Source organism: Rattus rattus, chromosome 1 (assembly GCF_011064425.1).
Source record: "Rattus rattus isolate New Zealand chromosome 1, Rrattus_CSIRO_v1, whole genome shotgun sequence".
Taxonomy (NCBI): Eukaryota; Metazoa; Chordata; class Mammalia; order Rodentia; family Muridae; genus Rattus; species Rattus rattus.
Window position 1 is genome coordinate 95,194,284 of NC_046154.1, and position 10,043 is coordinate 95,204,326.

A 10,043-nucleotide genomic window follows, 5' to 3' on the forward strand; every position below is an offset into this window, starting at 1 on the left:
GTTTGAGAAAAGCCACATGGGGTCCCAGGGTTACGCCAGAAGGACCCACACCTAGCGTTGAACAACTCTACCAGGTCAAGTTATCTGATCAATGAAAGAGTGAAGGGAATAAAAACACAATTCTACAGGCAAGCTGAGCTAGACTGGTGGATACTGACTGAGATAATATGTAAGAGATACTAGGAGAAAGTCCCAGAAAGACAGAATTAGATCTCAGCTATAAATTTATTTTATTTCCCAGTTTATCAACACATGTTAGAAGCATGGCATGGATTCAGTTCAACACCCTGGAACACTGAACAATGTGGGAAGGGGGATGTGGGAAGGTTAGCTGGCCCATTGACTTGACTCTTATTGCTGGTCAAGTTCTGAATTCACTCTTCCTAAACCGGGAAACATTTTTGGGGGGCATCAGTTCAGTCCAGGACAGCAGCTAACCTCAGTCAGTTTCCATCAATTCTAGTAAGGTTGGTTCAAGCTATTTACCAATCACTTGCTGCTTACTTTGAGGACAACTAGTCACTGTTTGCTTCTAATTAACACTCGTGTCTAAATTTAGTTATGAGCTATAAACACTAGAAGACAAGGGGAGATGTTGGGGAACATGAGAAATGCATAAGACAGAAGCATTTTATGCAAACCAAACAGTGTCTAAAACTCTCTCTCTTCATTTCAGAGTTTGGAAGTCATTCAGGTTGATGGTAGCATGTCTTTAAGAGTTTGTGTTCCAAGCAATATTTTAAACCATGTGTCATGAGCAGTAAAGCCACGCCACTCCACAGGTATGTGTGTCAGCATGATTGCTTTATTTATTTATTTTTTTATGACTGCTTCTTTCTCAAGTTTTTGTTTCACTGTCTTTTAGATCTCCCCCCTCGGTTGCAGGATCTGCTGGGTCTTTCTGAATTTCTTTCCTTCTTTTTCTGTTATGGAGTCAGCTAGCTCCCCTACAGAAGCCCTCCAATGCAGTTCAGCATGACTTAGCAGAAGTCTAGTAAGGACTTAAGTGAACACTGTCTGTATACTGTGTCATTGAAATCAGGGACTGTCAGCAGAGCAGATACGTCAATCTGAAGGCTTCTAGGGGAGCCACACAGAGCTCTTCAAGCTGTCGACAGCACATCCTGTTCACCGCCTCAGCCCCTGGAAGTGCTTTCATTCAGCAGCAAGTCCGGTCTTTCAAACGCTGCAATGGAGGCCTTTGTTGGCAAGTGCTCTGTCTGTGTGCACAGAGGACTCATTCTTCCACGGAAGGCCAGGCAGCCTGCCGATGGGCCAAACCAGTTTACAGTGATGTTGCTCTCAGGAGGGAAAGGCAAGCAAGTCATTGGGGTGGCCCATAATGGAGCCATTTATCTCTCTTCAGCTTTGTGTCCATGCATCTCTCCCTAGTGTGCATCACACCTTCAGTGTGCCTCCCGTACCGAGGCCTTTGAGAAGCAATACTTAACAGACACTCCTAAGTATTTCTGACACTCCGAAGATAAATTCCTGAATATACAACAGAGGCGCTTACAGAGTGCCATCTCCAAGGTCCCTTGGGGGAAACGCTTTGAGGAGAAAACAATGTCAATAGGTGCACACCCCTCCCTCCACACACCCACCTTTTCCCTTTGATCTTAGCATGTTTACCTGTGGCTTACTGGTACCAAGGCAGACTAGGTATGGAACATTGAGCTTTGAAATAGGTCTGGTTCTCCAATGGGCGTTCTTTGAAGTCAGATCCATTATGTTTTGTTTATTGCCCTTTCAAGCGTGCCCACATGTATTTCTAAGACTGGGGCTCGTCTTTACTTATTCAAAAGAACTCCAGTTTGTTGCCATATTGGCCATCCTTTGATTTTTTTTTTTTTATTTTTCCTTTTTCTTTTTAAGACGAGTGAAATAGTACCTCTGGAGTCCATTTTGTCCACTTACAAAGTATTTTAACAATATACGTTAAGGGCAATTTTACATCTCTCTGTACTATTACTATCTTCCCAAGCACAATTATATGTCAAGGGAACAACTCAGAACTTCTTATGCCCTGTAATAAATCATCAGTGTAATGGGTAAAAAGAATTTGTCATTGTTCGGTGTATATACAGAGTTATGTGGCATCTAACCTCAAATTTCTTTTAGATCACATATAAATACATAATAAAATAATAATACTCATTAGTCAACACCAAATATAAGTTCCAGATGTCTGAACATCAAAGTATTTATAGGCCTATAGGAACTGCCTTGAGACAGGAACCGCTCCTCCGGAGTGGGACGGCAAGACAGGGCTGTGAAGCCCTCTTGAGTTCTCTGAAACAAAAGCTATTCTTGTTTACACATAAATTATGAATGACTGTTTTTTTTTTTCCAGGCTGAGTCATTGGCCAGTACATGTGTCTACAAATCCGGTTTCGCAGGCGAATGGGAACTGACCAGACTAACAAGAATTCTACAACAAATGAGTTTTCCCTCGTTTTGTCTGGAGGCTCTGCCGCTGCTCTTGTTAAGGCACAGCGGAGTTGGCTTCTTTGGCTACCTGCCTTGCCCCAGACCCGTACCACCTAGTTGCCAAGTCAGGGCTGGCTGCTCAGAACAGGTGACAGAACAAATAGGCTGTGGAGGAAGGGTCTCCACAGCTCCCTCAAGTGGTGGGACGCAGTGCTAGCTTTAGGGTCTCTGGGAGGAAGCCACCCTACTCCCACCTCAGGTTGAGTCCAATTACGGAATTGTTTCCCCCCTCCCACCCCTCAACTTAGTGACTTGTGTTCACAGTGAGTGTAGGAGAAGGCCCTGGAGGTTCTGAGAATGACTGTATCGCTTAGTCACTGCCCGATCTTTGGCAAATTAGCTGACGTTCGTTCCTCTTAACACTTCTCATCCACAGAACACAGAGCCATACAGAATTACCTTTCAGGTCCTGTCCAGCATCGATGAGCTATGATTTGGTTTTGCTCCAACTACACAGGAAGAAGGAAATGCATTCTAAGTTCATCAGTGCCATGCACCGTCCCCCCACCCTCCACCCCCTGCTGCCGTGGTCAACATTGTTAATGAGTGGCTTCATTAATTGTGACTCAAAAGAGAATTTCACCAACAGTACACACCTTCCCAAACTAGAAGCCATCCTTTCCTGCAGGAAGGAATAAAAACTGGGAGATGACAGGTATTTTTTGGGGGATTTGATTTGAAAAAAATGTCCGTATAGTTTGGTGGCAACATTTTTTTTTAAATCTCTGCTGTCCTTTTCTGCCTCAAGCTTCCCTCTTACAGGAAGGAGAGAAAAAGGAGGATGCTTCACACTCGCAGTGATTCAAACTCTCCAGTGACTGAGTCTGTGAATGTCAAGAATTGCAAACATGAGTTAGTCACCCCCATTTTCTACCCTAAATGCTTTCTGTTGATCTCTATAACCACAGAGGAAGTATCCTCCGCAGAGAAGTGTTTGTTCCTTAAAACATCACAGAGACAAATTAATATTTGGATCTGAGTTCCATGGAGCTTTTTTGGGGAAGCCATTTTGGGTGGAGACAATCAAACTTCTTTTCGTCCTTTGCTCGAAGGGAATCTATTTATATCAGCACACTTGTCCGTGCTAAGAATCCTGAGATACTGGAGAGATGGCTCAGTGGGAAGGAACACTTCCATGCAAGTGTGAGGGTCTGAAGTTGAATTTTCGTAACCCTGGAAAAGAACCGGATGTGGCTATGTGTGTCTGAATACAGGGAAACAGAAGCAAGCAGATCCCAGGAACTTGCCGGCCAGTCAGCCTAGCTAAAAAGACAGACTTCTGGTTCATGGGGAGACTCAAGGCACTTAGGCTGTGAGTGATAGAAGAAGGCACACAATGTCTTTCTCTAGCCACCACATGTGTGCACACAGTCAGGCACATCTATACATTCACTGGGGTACATTGCATACAACTCCTCCCCCCAGGGAACTTGACTTTCCTCCGACAAGCTTTGACAAATACAAAAGATCAATAGTAGTCATGTGTTAGTTTTCCTTAATAAACAACTTCAGGCTTCTACCATGGACGTGGGATAACGGCAGCGTGGACAAGAGATGATTTAAACCTTGAAGCCTGATATTGCGCAATTAACAATAAACTCATTATTGCTTGATGCATTTGCTCAAACAGAAACCACATGTGACTGGGAATTTGAAAACCGAACAGGCATTGGCAAATGTTTCCCAAATATAATACACCATCCTGACAGCTAATGCATCAGCAATGTTTACTTCGGCAAATGTTTCCAATTTGGAGGAAGGGAAAAAAGAATGGAGCGTCTAATAATAACCTCTTACATCTGATACAGTCTGGGGCTTTGGAGTTTAAAAAGCACTTTCTATGTATACATCCGCTCAGCTGATCGCTCAAACCACCCTGGGAGGTGGGTGGGATGTACTTTATATTATTGTCCAACAATTTGTAGCTCCCCAGCTTGCCATGCTGCCTTGTGTCTTGTCATTTCGCACATGCTCTTCCTGAGCCCTGGAACGCCCTTTTCTCCCTTCCCCTGCCCCATTTCTCATGTAGATTATTCCCAATCAACTCTGAAAAATCAACATGGCTGATGCTTCTTTTCAAATAGCCTGGAAGCTTCAAGTCTGGCATAGATGTTTCCCTTCCGTTTCCCCTCTGGCCTGTGCCACAGGGCAGGGATGCCTTGCACTGAACCGATCTCTCAGTTTTTCTGTGCGTCGCTATTCTCTGCTCTAGCTCGAATGCATAGCTTCATCTTATTTAACATCTGTAGCATCCTCTATTGTCCCTATCAAATAGTGAGGGCTCTAAATATCTATTGAAAGAGAGAGGGTTTCTCATTTGTGAGGGGTCAAACAGGTGTTTACAAATTCAACAATCTAGTGAGGGAGGGGTAAGGGCTGAGCTGTTGCTGGTTTCGTAGTCCAACAGTCTTTGTTCAGTTTAACACTGTGTCTGCTTAGCTCATTTCTGTCAAAATACATGAGATTATCGATAAAAAATGAGAGTGTCCAGTGGATATTTCTGTGGTTTATAGAAGAAGGCATTGGAAATACACTAACTGCTTTTCTTAGTTCTTTCTTCACTTATTATCTATCTATCTATCTATCTATCTATCTATCTATCTATCTATTTTAGATTTTCTTTTCTGAGCATGGAGTGTGGGTGTGCACAAGCCACAGTGTGCATGGAAGACCAAGGATAACTTGTGAGAGTTGGTTCTCTTCATGCAGGTTATGGGAATTGGACACAGGTCACCAGGCTTAGTGGCAAGTGCCTTTGCTCACTGAGTCATCTTACCAGCTCTTATTTTTCAGTTTTTAATTTGTTGTTTACTTCCTATTTCTTCCATCAAGTATGTGTGGCAGCTCAAGTTAAGGTTTATATAAAACAAATATAAGAGACAAAAACAACACAGGGACAAAAGGAGGGAAAGAGAGAGACCACTGTATGAGAAATTCTTGACCAAGAGTTATGATGACAGTTGATCTTCTAACTTGGCCTAGACAGTGCCAGGGTTTAAGCAGGCAGGGGAGCAGGGCATGATCTTACCAGTATGTGAATGGAATCCCTTGGGTGTATTTTTGCCTCTAATATTAAGCATTAAGAGGAATTCATTGCACACATAATGATTTGAATCCATAAAAAGCATGATGAAATATACCTTCATGTGATGCTCAAACAGAGAAATTCACTTGTGGAATGCTTATCAAATGCCTCTCATGTGTCAGACACATTGATGAAGACTCGGATAAAGACTCAAAGATGAAATGAGAAAGGGCACCGTGTATGGAACTATAGATGTTGTTGGTTTTGAACAATAACTATAAAACATACACAGTATCAGAAAGAAAGAGAAAGTAACAACTAATGTTACCTTAGAGATAGAAGGGTTCCTAATTAGTGCTTCCTTGTGACTGTGTGTGTGTGCATGTAGAGTCCAGCAGTCAGTGTCAAGTGTCTTCCTTTATGTCTGTCTTCTTCTGTTTTGAGACAGGGTCTCTTACTAATTCTGGAGCTGGTCAGTTGGCCTGATTGTTTAGCTAGCAAGTTCCAGTGACCTTCTTGTCTCTACCTTTTATAGCCAGCACTGGGATTACACATTATATTTTATATACTCCCCATTACCAGCATATATATGTATATATACACATATATACATATATACATACACAAACACACACACACACACACACACACACACACACACACACACACAATTTGTGACATGGTTCCTAGAGATCTGAACATAGGTCCTCATGTTCGCACAGTAAGTCCTTTATCCCCATTTTCCCAGTTCCTTAATTTAATTGTCTTATGGTAATTGCCACAATGATGGGGCTGTCTTTGCATTAAATTAGTGTTCACATGAAAAGTCTGTCTATATCAGGAAACTCAGAATATGAGTGTAGATTGTATCTGGGGATTCATCCTTTCTACTTAGAACTTTTTTAAGAAAACAATTATAGGCAATAAATTACAAGCACTTGTACATGTGCCAATCTTTGATAGTAAAAGAGTTGTCTTCCTTACTTTTTGCTTGTGTTTTTCTCCATTCTTTCATTTGAGGTTTGTATGCACTGTATAATTGACATTCATAACAACATATGAATGTCCACACATGGAGACTGCTGTCTGCTACAGAGCTAGGAAGTGGACCTAATAATAAATTGTCTGGCCTCAGAAAACATGGCTAGATCTAAAAGTCCACATTTTGTTCCTGCAATTTGTAACACACTCAGAAAATCCCCAAGCTGGCTCAAAACCAGCGGATGGTCCCTCTAGCACTGGCCTCATAATGGGGAGCCTATTTTTCTTTTATTACTGGTCACTGGAAAAGCCTAGTAACTATTTTGCATTGACAATCTCTACAGGATAGAGGGCTTGTTTTTCCTGGATTTTCATGTATTTTTAGGCTGTCATCTTGGGCAATCTGGCCTGGTATCAAAAGTCTTTTCAATTGAAAAGGTTCTCCCTTGGGCTATTGGTAGAAAAATACACTCTCTGTATCTTTGTGTCTATTTTAGGGGGTCACGGCTGGGTTCCAGTTCACCATCTTCTTGCAAGGCAGCTCCCCTTTCATCTGCTCATCTCCACAGTATGCTTGGAAAAAGGAAGGAAGGAACAGAACCCTAGAGCTGGGACCACTTTTCTAAAAGACTGTCTCAAAAGTGGCCGAAATCTGGCAGCACTGGAACACTAGCTCCATTTTTTTCCCAGGACGATGGATGTGCACAAGTGCTGCCACCAAGGGAGAGGGAGCATTGGTGATGCTGGACAACTGAGGGTTGGTGGTCTGAACTTGGAGGACTGATAGTGGGTAGAACTTTAGGGACCTTTTATTGTTCTTAACACTGACTTGAGTGTCATTTCATTTGTGAAATTCTGGAACACGCTTCTCCCACTATTCCTTCCTCCAAAAGAAAAACATTTCCTATGGCACATGTAAAGCTCTTACTGCCCTACTTGTTAGTGTCTAAGTGAGACAGAGGGAGAAGAAAGCTAAGAATAACCAGAAGTTTTCCTTTTCACGATTTTAAGCCCTCCAATGTGTAATCTCTAATGTTGGGATGAATGTTCCCAGGAATGTGCTCACCATCTATCCTCCTTAAACTACGACCATGAACTGAGCACGCTCAGTGAATATAGATCTTTAAACAGAAGGTGCCTGCCTCTGAAAGTGAGTTTTCATGTGGATGTGTACTGGCTCCTTAAATAAAATCCTCACACTCTCTGGGCTTGAGGAGGAAACTGCTTCCAGAACAATTCCAGTGCTCTTATTACCTGGTGTGTGCCCCAAGCCTTTCTTTATTATTTTAAATGACCTTGTCCATTCTATTCTCACACTGTGATGAACCCATTTGCGTTTGGGTAGACATGGGATTCATGTATAGTGGACCAGAGCCCATTTAATCATCAAGGAGAGTCAAGTTTGGACTCTCATTTTAGGACACCATTTATCAGCTTGGAAAGTATTGGACAACAGTCATGGCTTCTTACTTGTTTATTCTGTGGGCAAGATGGTGAAAGGAATTCACTAGGTTCTGTTGGTCACTAGCATCGCAGGAACATGCTAATGGGCCTCCTGCATGATCTTATTTTATATACCAGTGTGGAAGGGGGAAGTGCTTCTCTCTATTTTCTAGTGACCCGTTTCAAAGGGCAGTCAACCTTCAATGGCTTCATAGTTGGTGATGAAGTTGGTCTAATGTTAATATGATTCTAAAGCCCGGTGGTCCTTGTGTACTTACCATATCATTGCCTTCCTCCATACAGCTTTAAGAAAATAAGGGATAATGATGTACCCCCATAGCAGGCTTCCTTGGAGGGTTCTTTTTCCAGGGTAAGATTACAAGTAGAGCAGAAACTGAGGCCAGCAAACATCTGAAGAAAACACTGATTCCTTCAGTTATATTATGTGTAGGTGCCAAGCAATAGAGAGCTCTGACAGATAACAAAATTCCTTTTTAATGAAGCCAGAGATGTCAGAGAGAGAGGCACTTAATAACATTCTCCGATACTTCACATGCAGCGTACATACTCTTGCTTAGTTAAAGGACAGAGGTGTGACATCCCCATAGTTTCATTTTTATAAAGGACACACAAAAGGGTCAACCCACTGAGGTATGTTGCATCATTCTAGAGAGTGGATTTCTTTCAATGGAGGACATCACACAGCCATATGGAATTTCAAAGCGTGAAGCTGCGGGTTCTGAGAGTTTAACTGTTACACTCTATAGAAAATCAGTTCTAGAGAGACTTACTTTGGATTCTGGTTTTTGCTCTGTGAATGTGTTCTTTATTGAAACAAGAACCAAGGAAAGTTTTAGGGTATTCTGAGGTACGGGTCAGCATGTGCATGTTCTGGGACCATGTCAAAACATGATACACCTGCTTTGTTATGACCACTGACTACGAGAATGGACTCTGGGTTCATAGTTGGGGTTGGGGCCTATAGGGCCCTACTAGAAGCTGGATCACAGGAAGGTCTGAAGAGAATGAGTGAAATCACCAAGGTGTCAAAGATAGTAAAGAAGATCTTTGCAATTATTGAGTATCTGGCAGAAATGACTGACATTTAAGAATTAACATCTATAAACTTCCAGTCATTCATACTCCATATATAAGGAGTACAGAAGGTTAAACAAGGAATGACTTAAAGTTTGGAATCTTGTTTTGTTTTAAAGGAATATTGAAATCTAGTAATTGAAGGATAATATAATTGAATCAATCAAAATACAAGTTCCAAAGTCAGGCCAACTGGACCACATCATTAGGTAAAAGGTATCTTTGGGAACCTCTTATTGTGTCTACTGAGATTGGTTCCTATCCTCGCTCTGCCCCTATGTGATTGTATAATTTGCTGTGAGGCAACTTAGGCTTTCTGTGTCGTGGGTTCCTGTCTGAGGGCTGAAGAGAATAGCAGTGCTTTCTAAATAAAGAGAAGATTTATTTTAGAGGTGGAATTGAAACCGGCCTACAGCCCACATTCAACGTTGGGTCAATTACCTGCTGTGCCGACAGCTTTTGGTGAGGCTGTTCTCTGATTGTTGGGCCCCTGACTGTTGACCACAGAGCGAACGGTCTTATGAGGTCACCTTATATTGAGAGATGCCCTTCGGTTCCCTTGAGTTTGTTGTACTACAGTTCCTAGTCCATTTTCCTATGTACTCCTTGGCCATGGTTGGGAGCTTCCTGAGAGACTTTTGAAGTTGCAGTCCTGTGTCAGCTACAAGACAAAAAAGAAGAGGTAGACATATGCTATGTGATAGTAGCGGTGTTGGTGGCTAAGACCTGTGATTTCAGCTAGAGTGGATGCTTAGGCAGAAAGACGGTCATTTCAAAGCTGGCCTGCACTGCAGCGTAAGTTCAAGGCCATGCTGTACAGCTTAATGAGATGCTGTGTCAAAGTATAAATACAACATCTGGGGATAGAGCTCAGCTCTACCATGCTTGCCTAGCAAAAATGATGTCCTAGATTCAATCCCTCGAACCACCCTAGCAATAAATCACACAATCAGTCAATGGACAATAAAAGAAGTACTTGCCCAACCCAACACTCTAGAACCTACATTGC